Below are 18,726 nucleotides of genomic sequence, written 5' to 3'. Positions count from 1 at the left end.
CCCAGCTCCCCCACCTCGGGCCTCCCGTCTCCCCTCCCCCCAACCGGGCCCTGTCTTTCCAACCACCGACGCCCACACTCTCACAAAACCCCACTTCGAACCATTTCACCCTACCCCACCCAGCAGCCAAGGAAACAGAACAGAACAGAACATCCCCCAACATCCCCCAAAGCACAGTAACCACAGTAACCCCCCCCGCGACATACCCTCACAACCGACCCTCAGTCCGTGTCCAACTTTTCAGCCTGAATAAAGGTCCACGCCTCCTCCAGCGTCTCAAAGCAATGGTGCCGGTTGTTAAACGTGACCCACAGTCGCGCCGGCTGCAGCATCCCGAATTTCACCCCCTTCCGATGCAGAACCCGCCTTAGCCCGATTGTACCCGGCCCTCTTCTTGGCCACCTCAGCGCTCCAGTCCTGGTATATGAGGACCTCTGCATTCTCCCACCTGCTGCTCCGCTCCTTTTTTGCCCATCTTAGGACACACTCCCTGTCCACCAAGTGGTGGAACCGCACCAATACCGCCCGTGGCGGCTCGTTAGACTTGGGCCTCCTCTCCAGGACTCGGTGGGCCCCATCCAGCTCCAGGGGCCTCGGGAAGGCACCCGCGCCCATCAACGTGTTAAGCATCGTGACCACGTATGCTCCAGCATCCGACCCCTCCACTCCCTCCGGGAGACCCAGAATCCGCAGGTTCTTCCTCCTCGACCGATTCTCCATGTCCTCAAACTTCTCCTGCCATTTCTTATGCAGCGCGTCGTGCGCCTCTACCTTCATCGTCAGGCCCAATATCTCATCCTCATTCTCCGAGGCCTTCTGCCGCACCTCCCGCATCGCCGCGACCCATGGGGGCCGCCATTTTGGAACCACTCGGCCGCCTCCCGGGACCCCTGCTCACCCGGTCGTACGTTGGCCACCGCTACCTCCGACCGGCCCACCGATCGAAGCCTTCATCGGCTCCAGCAGCTCTGCTTTCAATTCCGTGAAGCAGAGCTTGAGAAACTCCTGCTGCTCTTGAGACCACTGCACCCACACTGCCTGGTCTCCACCCGCCGCCATCTTGGTTTTCCTCTGTCGCACTTTTCGCTGCACCAAAATTACTTTTTTCACCGCTCCACTCCTGGTCCAATCCATACAGTGCCGGGGAAATCGTACTGTCACCGTCCCACACTGGGAACCATCGAACAAATGCCGCTGGGGCCCCTAAAAATAGCCCAAAAGTCCATTTCTGCCGGCAGCCGCCGAACGTGTGACTTAGCTCAGTATTGCCGCAACCGGAAGTTGGGTGGGGCGATCTTAAGGGTCGCGAGGCTACAGATGGTGAGGGGGGGGGCAGGGATCCACCGAACTTTAAGGTAAGACTTTGGAGGTGGCACTGAAAGTCGAGCCCCAGTACTAGGGCAGCGCAGAGATGGGGGAGGACGTAGAGCGTAAAGTTAGTCTACATAACGCCTTGTACCAAAAGGGTCGTGACACAGTACCCCCGGATTTCGATGGAATGTGATCCGGAAGCCAGGGAGATTTTCTGGGTCGTGGGTAAAATTGGGAGGGAGCAGCGCCCTACCGTATCTGGGTGGATAAAGCTGTCTGTGCTCCCGGAGTCGAAGAGGCAGGCCGTCTCGTGCCTGTTGATCCGGACGGTCATCGTGGATTTCGTGAGATGATGAGGTCGAGACTGGTCGAGTGTGATGGAGGCGAGCTTCGGAAGGTGGTGGGTGGGCCGGTCGGAGGTAGTGGTGTCCAGCGTACGACCGGGTGAGCAGGGGTCCCGGGAGGCGGCGGAGTGGTTCCAAAATGGCGGCCCCCATGGGTCGCACGTGGCGGGTGGCATCGAAGGTGTCGTCAAACATGGCGGCCCCCATGGGTTGCGCGTGGCGGGTGGCAGCGAAGATGGCGGCACCCACGGGTGGCACATGGCGGGTGGCGTGGCAGATGGGAGCGGTCCCGACAGACAACAGGCAGCGCTGCTGGGCCTAGGAACTTTAGGGACAGGTCGGGCCTGGCAGACTTTGGCGAAGTGGCCCTTCCTCCCACACCCGTTGGAAATCGCGTTCTGTGCATGGCAGCGTTGTCTGGAGTGCTTACCCTGGCCGCAAAAGTAGCATTTCGGGCCCGGTGGCGGGCTGCTGCGTGACACAGGCTTGCGCCGCACTCGAGTCGGGTGATAGCGGCGCCCACGACGTCCACGAGGGTGCCGTGTGGTCGGAGGTGTAGGCCTCCATGTTCTGGAAAGCCACTTCCAGCGAGTTTGAGAGCTGCACTGTCTCTGGGAGGCCGAGTGTATCCTCTTCTAGCAAGCGCTGGCGGATGTAATTGGATTTAATGCCCGCGACATAGGCGTCCCTGATCAGCAGCTCCGTGTGTTGGACAGCCGATACCGCCTGGCAAGCACAGTTCCGGCCGAGTACCCGCAAGGCACGCAGGAATTCGGCTTGTGATTCTCCGGGGCGTTGTCGCCTCGTGGCAAGGAGGTGCCTGGCGTACACCTCGTTTACTGCCTTTACGTACTGTCCCTTCAGCAGCATTATCGCCTCCGTATATGAGGGGGTGTCTCTGATAAGAAGGAAAACTTGCGGGCTCACCCGTGCATTGAATATTTGAAGCTTTTGGAGGTCGGTGACGTTGTCGGTGGACAATCCGAGGTAAGCTTCGAAGCAGCTTAGCCAGTGCTCGAATGTCGCAGTGGCGTCGGATGCTTGTGGGTCCAGCTCCAGGCGATCAGGCTTGAGTGATAAATTCATCTTAAAAGTTTAGCTTATTAAATTGATGTGCCATCAATTAACACAAGACGAGTAGTGAACAAAACTGTGGCTTTAATAAGCTTAACAGGAAGCCTCCTGGCCACTGATCCCGAACTGGGGCAGGGCCGGAGGTCAGCCACCTTTATACCGAGCCCGAGGGAGGCGGAGCCATCAGGCAGTGGTTTACCACAATACATGTAGTACAATAACAGTTTACCACAATACATATAATACTCTAACAGTGGTTTACCACACGGGGCTCCTGCGATGCTACGCCTCCGCCAGGAGGAATTACCGATGGCAAGGTTCACTTGTGGTTTTAAAAATTGGGAAAGAGGCGCAGTGGCTGTTGAAGGAAAGAGAGGAGCTAGGTCATGTTCCCAGAGGCGCGACCGTGGCTGCTGGTCCTAACACCAGCATGACTGGCTGGAGGGGAGGTAGTCTGCCAGGGCTTGGGGAAGTAGCGGCAGGTAACCATGGGATGAGCCTTAGGGTTGGGGTGTGTGTCCCCCTGGCTGGGACCAGGGTGCCCAGGCACGGAACGCCATGCCTGCGAGGCAGCCATCCTACTACACACCCCCTGACCGCCCACCATGGCCCATGGTTGCGTAGAGTGACACCAACCGTAAGGGGGCACCCCCCCCCACCTCCCACTCCTGACCACTCCGTCCACCCCACCTGCACCCCACCCACCCAAAACCTGCCAGTGGGGCATCACGTGGTCCATCCAAGGGGAACATCCACTATAGTCCCTACAGGGGGGGGGGTGGCGGATAGGTGCCGCAGAGCATATCTCTGGCATGGGTAGCGCCAGCCACCGGTACCCCCTGGCGGCAAGGCTGCCGGGCATCAACAGGGCCAGGGATGCTGTGCGGAGGAGGGCAGAGTGTCGGGAGAACGGCCGGGGGTGGGGGTGGAGATGGGGGAGCAGGGCGTGCAGGAGGGGGACATGCAGGGGCAGGGGCTGCAGTGCAGACCGAGGCCAACATGAAGCCCATTGGACCTGGTTTGGCACAGGGGTACACCATGCTAACATGTCTGCCTTTAACCCCCTGCAGACAATGGATTTCGGAATCCAACCTGGAATGGTTGCGATCTGCCTTGCCGCCACAGCCCTGGGGGATGCATTAAGGCTGTATGAGCAGGAATTGCTTGGGGAAGGCCCTGCAGCAGCGGAGCTTGGCCTAAAGGAACAGGAGCCAGCCGGTGAGGATGGAGAGTCAGCCGCCCAACAGGCCAATGAGGAGGTTGGAAGGAGGCGCTGCATTAGGCCTCATGTGTACCGGCGGCGCTTCTCATTCGAGAACCTGCCAGACCGGGCATTCCATCAGAGACTCCGGCTGAGGTGGAAGACCGGACAGCATTTCTGCTGGATCATGGTGCAGGAACTTCGGGGGTATGGAGGAGGACACCTGCTCCTGGTGACTGTCAAGGTGATGATCGTCCTGAGCTTTTTTGCCACGGGGTCCTTTCAGGCGCCAAGTGGGGATCTAACCTTGGTGCACAGGTGAATCCACATTGCTATGAAGGCTCTATATGGCCAGTCGGCACAATATAGCTGCTTCAATGTGGACAGAGCCCACCAGGATGTCCGGGCAGCGGGGTTCACCGCCATCGCCGGGATGTCCCAGGGGTTGATCGACAGGATGCATGTTCCCCTACGAGCATCAGCACATGAGGGGGTAGCCGTCACAAACCGAAAGGGGTTCCACTTAATGAATGTGAAGCTGGTGTGTGAGCGCAAGATGAACACCATACACGTCTGCGCCCGATACCCAGAAAGCGTGCACGGCCTTCATCTTGGCACACTCGCCGGTTTCCAACGCCTTTGAGACAGACCCTCGGGTGAAGGGTTTGCTCTTGTAAACAGGCTGATGATGCCTATCTGGAGGCCACAGACCAACTGGAGACCAACTACAACACCCATAAGCGACCAGGGCCGTGATTGAGCGGTGCATCGGCATCCTGAAGATGAGGTTCAGGTGCCTGGACCGCTCTGGTGAGGCCCTCCAATATACCGCTAGGAGAGTCTCCCACATTGTGGTGGCCTGCTGTGTCCCCCACAACATTAAACAGCAGAGGGGCGACTTGCTGGAGGAGGGGGATGAACGGCACATTTTGTTCGCCGAGGAGGATGCTGGGGGTGGGGGGAGGGTGCCAGGATGGGTAGGGCATGGTTCTCAGGCAGCCACAGGAGGCCGCACAGCGTGTGCGCCTGGGCCGCCGCGCTCGGGACGCTCTAATTGCTTCCAGGTTCACCGACTGGTGGTCTGGCCAGTGGCAGCATGAACATCTCATCCCACCCCCACAACCTGCTCTACCCCAGCTGGCCACCACCTCCAATGTCTACCCTCCCTGCACGAACCGTTCCCCACTCTGCATCTGCAACCCCCTCCGTGATTCCAACTTGCCTCACCACGGGCTGCACGGTGGCTTACCTGGGGGCCCTGGCTCATACCCATTTCCAAAGGCCACTCATCCACCCCCCCCTCACCCCCCCCCCCCCCACCCCCACCCCCCACCCCCACCTCCCACCCCTCAGCGCCCCTCTGCAGTCAGCCCTAGCCCCTAACGATATCCTGTGTGCTGCACCCGTGCCAACTTAACCGGTATCTAACTTTCTGGCCTTCAGGGCCCTAACGCTATGTCTAGGTGCATCCTAAGCGGTACATCAGGAGTGGAGGCGGCCTGCTGTGATTCCCGTCCTGTGACCTGGGTCCCTTTTGGCGGGCCGTCCTCTGCAGCGCCCGAGCCTAGATGGGCCTGGTAATCGCTTGGGTGTCCCAGGTGTCCTAGTGCTACCCTGTTCTGCCTGCTGCCCATCGGATGCGCCAGGGACAGGAGGGGGGTGTCTTAGGCACTGTGATGCCCCAGCACATCCCCTGTGGGGGTCAACAGCACGGGTCCCATCACCTCCCTTGGGGGGGCCAGGTGGCCCCCAGACTACCCCTTGGGTCTCAATGCTAGCGGTCATGGAGCACAGGCTCTGGGCCACCTCTCTCTGGGACTGTGTTACGTCCCTCTGGAGCTGACTCAGGTCAGCCAGCACCCAGGCAATGCCATTGACGCTCACAGCACTGACCTGTTGTAACTGGGCAAAGCTCTGGAGTACCCCTGCGATGTCCAGGTGGCCTTGGTACATGGCTATCTGTGATGTGCCTTAGTTACCGCCTACACAGAGTGCCCCAGCCTTCTGCGCCTGCAGGCAGTTAGACACCTCGAACTGCACCTGCAAGGCGGCTAGGGCTGTTCTCCCGTGTTAGTACAATTAAAAATATCTTGCGCAACATTAAAACAGTAACCAAGCGACAATCAAGATTACAATGGCGATTATAATCCAGAACACAATCCTCTGTCCTAACGATCCTACCCACCCAAAGCCAAAGTCCCATCCCTCTTTTTCATGTAATCTTGTCACCTCTCTACGAATGTGATCCACCAGTTAATCAATTTTTCTGAGTTATCACAGATGAACGTGCAACAGTCACTTCCAATCAGGGCACAAGTGCCTCCCTTTTCAGCTAACAAGAAATCAAGAGCCATCCTATTCTGTAGGGCAACCGCTCTTATAGCGACCATCTCAGTTTCCATCTGGTTAACAGCTTCTGCAGTGTCATTAGCTACCTGCTCAAGGATGTCTCGTAGTTTGCGTAGTTCGTATGCATTAGTGGCTATTCCTAATGGTGGTATCATTATTCCCAGCATTTGTGCCCATGTCACAATACTTTATGTCGCCCTATGATGGGGATGGTCCTGCAGTTGCTGAATGTGATGCATATAAGGGACTATGTATCCAAAATAGCAGGAGCCTTCCCAATTTTCTGGTATGGCCACAGACAAAATACGTGCCATTATATGCGGTCAGGTTTCCTTTACTATCAGTCATCATTAGTCTAATCGATCCCCTTCCCAGGAGCCTCCACTAGTTTGATTTTCAACTCCTGACCAATCAAAGATGAATAGTCCTTTAGCTGTAAGGCGGAGCATAGGACGTTGCCAATTCAAGGTCTGGTCGCACTGACTCATGCCGACTGGGTAGGTCCCATATGTTTTATGATTCCTAAAGCATATACTTCCTTTTGGGACTCCAGAATAATTGGGAAGGATCAAACAGGGCGGCTGGCGTGTTGCATTAAATCTAGGCCACCACCATCCTTTAACCCTATTCGTATCGTATCCAGCTAATCTCCAATCTAACATATCCTGTGTATTTTACCGATGCCCTGTATTATTCTGTCTTAGGGCCCATTCTGCTATCTCGTTACTGGTGAATGGGATGGGTCGCACAGGGAAGCCCTCCCCCGAACATCTGAGAATTTGTGTACAAACCCAACAACTGAATTTATTTACCCTCTCTGCGTATGAGTGAGACATATATATTAAGGTGTTAGTGTTCATTTTACCCTCTACATGATGTTGGATTAATATGATAATATAAAAACATCAACGCCGTCATTCTCTTCAGGGCAGTGTTTCGCGAGTACTCTCAAAGTTCTGTATGATGTAGTTTACACCGAGTTGTGTGGATCCAATCCGGTTTTTCTTTTTCTTTAACGGCTGTTCGGGTTGTTAGCAGCACTTGGTAGGGTCCATTCCACCTAGGAGAAAAAGAATCTTTGTTTAGTGCTTTCACATATACTTGATCTCCAGGTTTAAAGGATGTGTATTACCCTCTTTTGGGTGCATCTGAGCCTGTCGCACCTTTTCATGTATTTTTTCAGCGGTTTCACACATAGCCTGGGCATATTTTAGTGATGCCTCATCTGCCCATATTAAGGCTACTGCCGCTGGGGTCATTGGGGGTTTAGTTTCAGTTGTCATGGGACGTTCCATTAATATCTCATACGGGGTTAAACCTGTGTTACGATTTCTCTGATTTCTCAGGGCATACATTACTATGGGTAAGGCATCTGGCCATAGCAGCCCATTTTGTTGACTCACTTTTGTAACTGCAGTTTTAATTATTCCACCCGCCCTTTCCACCATTCCTGAGGATTGTGGCTGATATGGGATACGCAATTTCCATCAAATCCCATGGCTTCTGTTAGGGCTTTGGTCAATTTGCTAGTGAAATGAGTTCCCCTGTCACTGTTAATACCCATTGATATCCCAAACCTAAGTATTATTTCCTTTAACAGAATATTTACCACTGTTCTTTGGAAAAGCCTCTACCCCCCGAGAAAACATGTCCACTATCACCTATTATTCCTTTGACAAATCATACATGCACTTCAACTTCATCTTCACTCTTTGATTTCTCATCTTGTCTTAACCTGTGACTTTGCGACCTTGTTACTATACAATCTGGAAAAATACCAGGATATTCGTCCTTCAACATTTCAGTTGTCTGATTTTCCATTGGCTTATCAACAACAGTAGGCATCACTCCCACCTGCGATCCAGCTGTATCATTACCCAAGATAAACTGTATTCCTGGACAAGATAGTTTATCTATTACTCCTACTACCACTTCACCACTCTTCATTGGACTTTCCAACCTTACCTTATATAATGACCTTTTCCGAATTTTCTCACCCTGAATTCCACATATTACCACCTTTTCTGGCAACATTCTTCCCAAACTCCTCATCTCTTACCATCAAAGATTGACTCGCTCTCGTATCTCTTCAAATTGTGACTTCTTTACCTGCTCCTCCTGATACACATGAGTAAATTTTACCCACACAAGTAAATTCTTTAAAGAGATCTGGCACCTTCTTATCAATCGCCTCTTGATCAGGCTGTACAATCTTTTGCACCTCCTTCACTTCACTTGGGCTTTTCTTTACCACTTTAACAAACCCCACTGTCTTATCCTATTTTACCACATCAGCCTTCCCAGTGCTTTTCTTCAACCACCAACACTGTGACTTTACATGGCCTAGTGTATCACAGTGAAAACATTTGAAACTTTTCATTTCTTTTCCACCCTCCCGGATTTCTTTTTTAATCTGAGGTACACTCTCCTTATTACCTCCCATCAGATCACCCTTACATTTACCACTTGAGCATTTCTCATGTCCCCAGTTTCTATCCATCACAGGCTGAAACTGATGTCGGAAATCAAACTTTGATTTATGAACTAATTCATGATCATCTGCCATTTCTGCTGCTAATCTCGCAGTTTTAAACCTCTGCTCTTCCACATGAGTTCTCATTACATCAGGAATTGAATTTTTAAACTCCTCCAAAAGTATAATTTCTCTGAGAGCTTCATACGTTTGGTCTATTTTCAAAGCCCTTATCCATCTATCAAAATTGTCTTGATAGCAACCTGCTTTTAGCCAAGGGCGATGCTCCTGTAGAGAGGCTTGCTCCTGTGCCTGTTTTAACTTTGGTTCTGTTATGTGGATGGAAGTTCAACTGCAGCCACTTGCAGTTGTGGCTGCTGTTTGGAGCCAATTCCTTTGCTATTTTGTCAGCAAATCTATTGTCGCATGAGACTTCATCGTCAGCAGTAGTATGCGCTTCACACTTTAAAACGGCTATCTTGCTGGGCAGCTGAACAGCATCTAGTAAATTTAAAGCCAATTTAGCATGTTTAATAGGTTGGCCGGAGGAAGTTATGAATCGCCTGTTTTTCCATAATTTGCCAAAATCATGTACTACTGAAAATGAAAAATGAAAACCGCTTATTGTCACAAGTAGGCTTCAAATGAAGTTACTGTGAAAAGCCCCCAGTCGCCACATTCTGGCACCTGCTCGGGGAGGCTGGTACGGGATTTATGCCGGGTGGAACTGCAATCCCATCCTTCAAAGCTGGCCAAGATGCATCATAAGAGTATTTTAGAAGCAGCAAAACATCCCCTGGGTGAGGGCTATAAATAGCACACATTTAAGTCAATTTCCAATGATTGATTTTATAGGCATTAGCTATTCTTAGCGATGTATATTTTTCTTTGTCAATTCGGAAAAGGTCAATTGCCTGCTGAAATGGTTAATGTTTCCTGTGGAGAACTTGGAATTATGCCATTTATGTCTTTTCACGTAATCTAAAAACTTATTCATATTCAATTACTTTTATTCTTAAAGGCACTTTCTTTTAAGCTGATTTTAATTTCCATATGTTTCAGTTCATTAGAGAAATCTCAACAAAATTCACTTAAGTTATAATCTCTGACTCACAATGACAGACGATAAAAAATACAACCCACTTAGCACTTCATGCTTTGACTAAAATTAATTGTTTAAACAAAACACACAGATTCTCACAGCTCACAAATATCACAGTTAACTGGTAGCCTTATCTCACACACAAATCTGAATTCCCTTTTTCTACAGGAACCCATCTGTTATGCTTTTACCTTAATCTTCTATTTACTTTTACTTCCCTGTTTTTTTCCGAGAGGGGGGTCAGCTTCATTAGATTCCTATGCGGGACATATAGGTTTTCCTACCTCATTCCGTTGCTTTACGATTGTTTCTTGTCATTTTCTTACTCATTTTGACTCCCTTATCTGTCCTCTTTAAGTTCACCTTCATTATCGCTCCGGATATCTTTACCGAGACTTTGGGATGACCTGTGAGGGGGCGTCGAGTTTATTGCTCATCATTCGTTCTGCAAAATACTTTAGAACATATACATAACAATAACAACGACCGCGGAAATCATTTACAAATACTACAGGGAGCGCACACCGGTGTTTATCCTTTCACGAACCTCAAAGTCTTTTTTTTAGTCTCTAAGGCACCTTTTTTCTTCCCATGCAGCTATCATTAATTTATTAATTAAGATAACTCTCCTAGCATGAGTCACTGGCCAGTAATTAAGACTGCCGAGCAGCAGATCCCCCTTTCAGCTGTGGTTGCGCTATGGCTCTCTCCCTTTCAGCTGAGAGGGTCCTGTTTAGAGAATCGTTTTGGGGTTCACGTCCCGTTAAATTAGGGAAACTGCAACGACTATGCCAATTTTGTCGTGGAAATCATAATAAAGACAAATTCCTTGAGGTTCGATTTAAGGAACTTTATTTACACAAATATATTTGTGGAGAGAGAGTATTCTAGCTGCAAAGCCAGGGCACTGCACTCTGAGAATCGATTGAAGACAGCATGTTTTATTATCTGAAATAACAGCTTGAAGTAAACAGGCATGTTTATATTAAATAAACCTCGGACAGTACGTAAGATGAATTACGTAGTACGTATGTTCTTGCCCTTGACTAAAAACAACTCGAGTACACATTTTGTTATCTTTCAGAGGACAATGGCTGTGATTCTTCCCTACCCGGCGGGGCGGGGGTCCTGGCGGGATGGAGTGGTGGGAACCACTCCGGCGTCGGGCCGCCCCAAAGTTGCGGATTTCTCCGCACCTTGAGGGGCTAGGCCCGCTCCGGAGTGGTTGGCGCGCCGCCGACCAGCGGGAAAGGCCTTTGGCGCCATGCCAGCCAGGGCCAAAAGGACTTCGCCGGCCGGCAGAAGTCCTCACATGCGCAGGAGGGGGTGTCTCTTCCGCGTCGGCCATGGTGAAGGCTGTGGCCAAGGCGGAGGGAAAAGAGTGCCCCCATGGCACAGGCCCGCCCACGGATCGGTGGGCCCCGATCGCGGGCCAGGCCACCTTGGGGGCACCCCCCGGGGCCAGATCGCCCCCCCCCCCAGGACCCCGGAAACCGTCCGCGCCGCCTGGTCCCGCCGGTAAGAGAGGTGGTTTGATTCTCGCCGGCGGGACTGGCATTCCAGCAGCGGGACTTCGGGCCATCGCTGGTGCGGGGGGTGCTCGCCGACTGGCGCGGCGTGATTCCCGCCCCCGCCGAATATCCGATGCCGGAGAATTTGGCAACCGGCGGGGGCGGGAATCACGCCAGCCCCCGGCGATTCTCCGACCCAGTGGGGGGTCGGAGAATCTCGCCCAATGTGTTTTCATAATAAGGCCAAAACCAGAATAGTTCAGCAGTATTTCATTTGTTACCTGACCTATTTATTTTCGCTAAAAAGCAGTGTTAACTATAGTCAAGCATTTCTCAGCATGCTTCTAAATTGATAACTCATTAATTACCCATCCACCCACACCCTCATGTAGCCCCTGGCTCTGTGTCTGTTTCTCCAACATCGATGAGCCTGCTCTTTCCAGAAGCTCGAGACCCATCTGGATGGCAGCTAGTCCCTGGGGTCTGGCCACCATCTGACCATCTGCCCCCTTGGGGATTCCTACCTCCACCTGATGTACCGCTGCACATTTGTGGTGTACACCAGATAGTGCCCCAGCAGTCTCTTCACTATAATGCCCAATGAGGTGAGTGTCTCTGGGATGATGGAGGGCGTTGGAGACAGCTGTGACTGAAAATCGGTGTTGTCCCTGGACTGGCGCTCCAGGGGGTCTTGGGCTGGCATCTGGGGGCTCGTATCGCTGACCAGTGCTGCCTTGTCGCTCGGCATGTCCTGGGGTTGTGGCCAGGGACACTGTACCAGTCAACAAGTTGGCTGGAAGGAGAGCAGCTCCAAGGTTCAGGGATGCTGAGCTGGACACCCTCCTGGATGCCATGGAGGAGAGAAGGATGACTTTATACATAGGTGCAGGAGGAAGGCAGGCATGCACCTCCGTAGACCATGCCTGGGCATAGGTGACAGAGGCGGTCAGTACTATGGGCAACAAATGCCCGGACTGGCATGCAGTTCCACAAGAAACTCCACGACCTCCTCAGGGCGGCCAGGGTGAGTCGCCTGCCAAGTGCCCCATGGCACTAACCCAGCCCCACCCAGTAACCTCCCCCCCGCCCAGGGGACAGCCAAACTCCCACCCTGCCACACATGCCAGCACCCATGCCATCCACAATGGCCTGGTACCCTGGCCGCTTAAGCCACCATCTACCCAACACCTGGGCTGCATGCACCGGACCGTCTAACGGTTTTGTTGTTTGTATTTCCGCCCCCCCGCCCCAGGAGAAGGCTGTGCACAACCAGCGGGAGCGGGAGAAGACTGAAGGGGAAACAGCAGAACTGTGGACCCTCACCATGCTCGAGCAGAGGGCACTGTGCGTGGCCGGTGATCACCCCCCTCACCCCCTCCACCCCTTGACCCATCAGCCCCGCACGCCCTCCCACAACGCACACCCGCCCTGACATCTAATCATGCATGTCGTCTTGTGTCTTGCAGGACCTGCCTGAGATGGGGACGGTCCATCCGGTGTCTCCCACCCCCAGCCAGATAGCCGAGCACTGACGGGGAGAGCAGCCGGAACACCAGCCCTCCGCCCGAGACTCAGGGGACCCCGGGGTTCGGGTCGGAGGAGGACACGGACTTTCCATCACAGCTGTCTCCAACACCCTCCACCATCCCAGAGACTATCACCTCGGTTGGGCACATTGGTGAAGAGGCTCCTGGGGCACTATCTGGTGCGCACCACATATCGCATCCGGTACAGCAGGTGGAGGTAGGAGAAGCCGAGGGGCCGGATGGTCGGAGGGCAGGCCGGCCCCAGGAACCAGCTGCCGCCCAGACGGGTCCTGGGCTTCTGGAACATCCAGTCCCAGCCACAGTACAGATGCAGGCAGAGACCCAGGGACTACAGGAGGCGATGATGGTGAGCCCAGTACCTGCAGGTGCAGGTGTCCATTCGCTTGCGGACGCAGGGTGTGGTACTGGCAGTGCATGTCACCCAGGCCGACACTGCACGCGTGGCGTTTGGGGTGGAGCTATTGGGGCTATGGATCAGCATGTCCAAGGCCTGGGGCATTCTGTGCAGGCAGTGGCCGAGGCCCAGGTTAGGGCTGCCCTCTCACAGGCAGCCATGTGCCAAAACCACTTGGACATTGCAGCGGCGCTCCTCAGCATGGCCCAGTCATAGCAGGCCATGGCTGGGTACATCGATGGCATTGCCGAGGCGCTGGCCAGCGTGGCACAGACACAGAGGGAGGGGGCCCAGTCCTAGAGGGAGGTGGCCCAGTTACTGCTTGATGTGGCACAAGGTGGTGGCACAGTCGCAACGTGAAGTGGTGCAGTCCCAGGCGGAGATGGTCCATCCTCTGTGCTCCATGGCCACGAGCATGCGGACCTTGGTCAAGACCAGAGCAGGCCTCCAGGTGGGGGGGGGGGGGGGGGGGATGGTTCCACTCGCAACCCCGTCCCATGGAGTAGCTCAGGAGCCTTCGGGCACCCCAAGGGAGGAAGAGGGGATGGGGCAAGTGACTCCCGCAGGGGAAGTGCCGGAATGCCGGAGTTCCGCAGCACCTCAGGCTCCCCCTCCTATCCCTAGTGCATCTGGAGGACGGCGGACACATGGAGCAGGGTCGCCCCAGGAGGCGTGCGCCAACGGGGATCCTTGTCGCAGGGCAGGAGTCACAGCAGGCTGCCTCCAGCCCTGCTGTACCATCTGGGGAACCACCTAGACATAATGTTAGGGCCCGTAAGGCCAGAACGTTAGACACCAGCTAAGTTAGCATGGGTGCAGGGCACAGCTTAGTTATAGGGGCTAGGGCACCGACTTTATATATTTCCGCACAATAAACACCTGTTAACACCGATAAAACCTGCCTTGTGCTCTGTCAGATGGGTGTGGGGGTGGGCTTTGGGCGGGGTGGGGGGGGGTGGGGGGGGGAACCAGTGCACGCACTGTGGGTGGACAGTCTCCCCACCATCACACCCTGACCATCCCCAGCACCCCAACCCCAGGGATTCGACGGGACCATGTGATGGACTGGCGAGCTCGCATGCACGGATCACCCAGGTAGAAGGTGCTACTGTGGGCGTGATTCAGACGTTGTCATACGATGTGGAGCACCAGAGGTCATCGCAGAGAGGGTTATCCTCTTCATTCATCCCATGGACAAGACCCACTGTCACTGCCTATCCAGGGTCCCCAGCATAGCGCCGCAGCTATGTATAATGGAGTGGTGTGTAAGGGGGCAGTTTGGTGGGGTGGGAAGTGAGGGGTGTGGGTTTGGGAAGTGGTGTCCATGCCCCTAGCCAGCAGCCCCCACTCCCCCAACCCCATCCAAACCCTCCCTCCTAGTTGCTGATCCTGGAGGTGATCAGAGCGTCCTGTGCACGTTGGCCCTGGTGCACATGTCGTGCGGCCTGCGCTGCCTGGGCCACATATCCTCCTCATCGTCCCCCTACCCTGCATCCTCCTCGTCGTACGAGTCCTGCCCTTCCTCCTCATCCTCCTTCTCCAGCACATCGCCCTCTGCTGCTCGATGCTGTGGAGGATGCAGCAGGCCACCACGATGCGGGCGACTCTCTCAGCATCATACTGGAGGCCCCTCCAGAGCGGTCCAGGCACCTGAAGCGCATCTTCAGGACGCAGAAACACTGCTCAATCACACTCCTGGTCGCTGAATGGACATCGTAGCGGCTCTCCGCGTCGGTCTGTGGCCTCTGGATAGGTGTCATCAGCCACCCCCACAGCGGATCACCCCTGTCACCCAGGAGCCTACTGAAGGACAGGGCTGAGACGTTCAAGTCAGGCGACCCTGACCTATACAAGAAATCCAGGTATGACCTCCGCAAAGCCACCTGAGATGCCAAGAGAGAATATCAGACCAAGCTAGAGTCACAGACTAGCATTACAGACTCTCGGCGGTTGTGGCAAGGCCTAAACAACATAACAGAGTACAAAGCGAAGCCGAGCAGTATCTCCAGCAGCAGCACACCTCTCCCCGATGAACTCGATGCATTCTATGCTCGGTTCAAGCAAGAAACCACCGATCTGCTGTCGAGTGCCCCAGCCGCCCATAACACACCCATACCCACCATCACAGCTTCCAAAGTCAGATCAGCCTTCCTGAAAGTGAACCCTCGGAAGGCGACGGGTCTGGATGGGATCCTTGGTCGTGCATTGAGAGCCTACACGGACCAGCTGGAAGATGGCAGCACGGTAGCATTGTGGATAGCACAATTGCTTCACAGCTCCAGAGTCCCAGGTTCGATTCCGGCTTGGGTCACTGTCTGTGCGGAGTCTGCACATCCTCCCCGTGTGTGCGTGGGTTTCCTCCGGGTGCTCCAGTTTCCTCCCACAGTCCAAAGATGTGCAGGTTCGGTGGATTGGCCATGATAAATTGCCCTTAGTGTCCAAAATTGCCCTTAGTGTTGGGTGGGTTACTGGGTTATGGGGATAGGGTGGAGGTGTTGACCTTGGGTAGGGTGCTCTTTCCAAGAGCCGGTGCAGACTCGATGGGCCGAATGGCCTCCTTCTGCACTGTAAATTCTATGATAATCTATGATGTGTTCGCGGACATCTTCAACCTGTCCCTACTCCGCTCCAAGATCCCCACCTGCTTCAAGAAGACCACCATCATACTGGTGCCAAAGAAAAACCAGGCAACGTGCCTCAATGACTGACGTCCGGTGGCCCTGACTTCAGTTGTAATGAAGTGCTTCGAGAGGTTGGTCATGAAGCGCATCACCTCCATACTCCCAGAACACCTTGATCCACTGCAATTCGCATACCACCGCAACCGGTCCCCAGCAGACGCCATCTCCCTGGCCCTACATTCATCCCTAGAGCATCTCGACAACAAGGACTCCTATATCAGACCCCTATTTATTGACTGCAGCTCCGCCTTCAACACCATAATCCCAGTCTAGCTCATATCAAAACTCCAAAACCTAGGACTTGGCTCCTCACTCTGCAAATGGATCCTCGACTTTCTTTTTTTTCTAATAACTTTAGAGTACCCAATTCATTTTTTCCAAATAAGGGGCAATTTAGCGTGGCCAACCCACCTAACCTGCACATCTTTGGCTTGTGGAAGGAAAACCCACGCAAACATGGGGAGAACCTGCAAACTCCACACGGACAGTGACCCAGAGCCGGGATCAAACCTGGGACCTTGGCGCCTTGAGGCAGCAATGCTAACCACTGCGCCACCATGCTGCCCTGGATCCTCGACTTTCTGACCCACAGACCACAATCAGTAAGAATAAACAACACCTCCTCCACAATAGTCCTCAATACCGGGGCCCCGCAAGGCTGGATACTTTGACCCCTACTCTACTCCCTGTACACACACGGCTGCGTGGCACAATTTGGTTCCAACTCCATCTACAAGTTTGTTGACGATATGACCATAGTGGCCGGATCTCGAATAACGACGAGTCAGAATACAGGAGGGAGATAGAGAACCTAGTGGAGTGGTGCAGCGACAACAATCTCTCCCTCAATGCCAGCAAAACTAAAGAGCTGGTCATTGACTTCAGAAAGCAGATTACTGTACACACTCCTGTCAGCATCAATGGGGCCGAGGTGGAGATGGTTAGCAGTTTCAAATTCCGAGGGGTACACATCTCCAAAAATCTGTCCTGGTCCCCACGTCGATGCTACCACCAAGAAAGTACAACAGTGCCTATACTTCCTCAGGAAGTTAAGGAAATTCAGCATGTCCACATTAACTCTTACCAACTTTTACAGATGCACCATAGAAAGCATCCTATCTGGCTGCATCACAACCTGGTATGGCAACTGCTCGGCCCAAGACTGCAAGAAACTTCAGAGAGTTGTGAACACAGCCCAGTCCTTCACACAAACTTGTCTCCCATCCATTGACTCCATCTACACCTCCCGCTGCCTGGGGAAAGCGGGCAGCATAATCAAAGACCCCTCCCATCCTTACTCACTCTTCCTCGCTGTTACCAGACTCCTAAACAACCCTCTTATGGACTGACCTCATTAATACTACATGCTTCACCTGATGCCGGTGTTTATGTAATGACATTGTGTACCTTGTGTTGCCCTATTATGTATTTTCTTTTCTTTTCTTTTCATGTACTTAATGATCTGTTGAGCTGCTCATAGAAAAATACTTTTCACTGTACCTTGGTACACATGATAATAAACAAAATCCAATTAAAAAAATCCCTAGGAAAGAGCATCTGACTATCCACTCTGTCCATGCCAGTCATAATCTTGTAGAACTCTATCAGGTCGCCTCTCAACCTCCATCGTTTCAGTGAGAACAGACCAAGTTTATTTAACCTCTCCTCACAGCTAATGCCCTCCATACCAGGCAACATTCTAGTAAACCATTCCTGTACCCTCTCCAAAGCATCCCTCTGGTGGTGTGGTGACCAGAATTGTACATAATATTCCAATGAGACCTACTTATGGTCCTGTACAGCTGCAACATGACTTGCCAATTTTCATATTCAATGCCCGGACCAATGAAGACCAGCAAGCCATATGCTTTCTTGACCACCTTATCCATGGAAAGAGCACCCTACCCAAGGTCCACACCTCCACCCTATCCCCATAACCCAGTAACCCCACCCAACACTAAGGGCAATTTTGGTCACTAGGTGCAATTTAGCATGGCCAATCCACCTAACCTGCACATCTTTGGACTGTGGGAGGTAACCGGAGCACCCGGAGGAAACCCACGCACACACGGGGAGGATGTGCAGACGCCGCACAAACAGTGACCCAAGCCGGGAATCGAACCTGGGACCCTGGAGCTGTGAAGCAACTGTGCTAACCACTGTGCTACCATGCTGCCCCAGATAGCAAGCATTCCTGGCTAAACTCCGAAATTCATTCTCTGTCAGGGGAGAAAGTGAAGACATGCGAGCAAGATGAATATTTCCTTCCCCATCCAGATCCAACAGGCTACATGGTGACCCTGAGTTGCACTTCAGCTCCACCCTCCACATGTTCCCTCCAATCCCTCTCCTACCCCTCGGCCGTTCCCCCCGATATGTTGCCTCCCACACTGGACCCCTGTCCCCATGAGTGAGTGGCACCGGGCCTGTGATGTGGGAAGACTCTGTCATCACCACGCGTCCCTGTCAACAGGGGTATAGGTGGCTGCCACAACCCATGTCAGTGATAGGCGGTGCAGCCCCTGTCCTGTCTCCCCAGTGGGGTCACTGTGGGCGACCTCATTGGTGGAACGTGTTTTCCCGCCAGTAGGGTGGCTCCTGGTTGTGCGGTGGAGAGGGTCACTTGGTCCCACCAATCGCCTCCATGCTGAGAGGCTTGTGTGTGGCCGAGTCCTACAAATTGGGTTGGATGAGGAAGTGAGTGTCTGCTGGGAGCTTAGCTACAGCGTGATGTGGGTC

The sequence above is a fragment of the Scyliorhinus torazame genome, chromosome 1 (assembly GCF_047496885.1).
Source record: "Scyliorhinus torazame isolate Kashiwa2021f chromosome 1, sScyTor2.1, whole genome shotgun sequence".
Lineage (NCBI taxonomy): Eukaryota > Metazoa > Chordata > Chondrichthyes > Carcharhiniformes > Scyliorhinidae > Scyliorhinus > Scyliorhinus torazame.
This window is presented reverse-complemented; position numbering follows the sequence as displayed.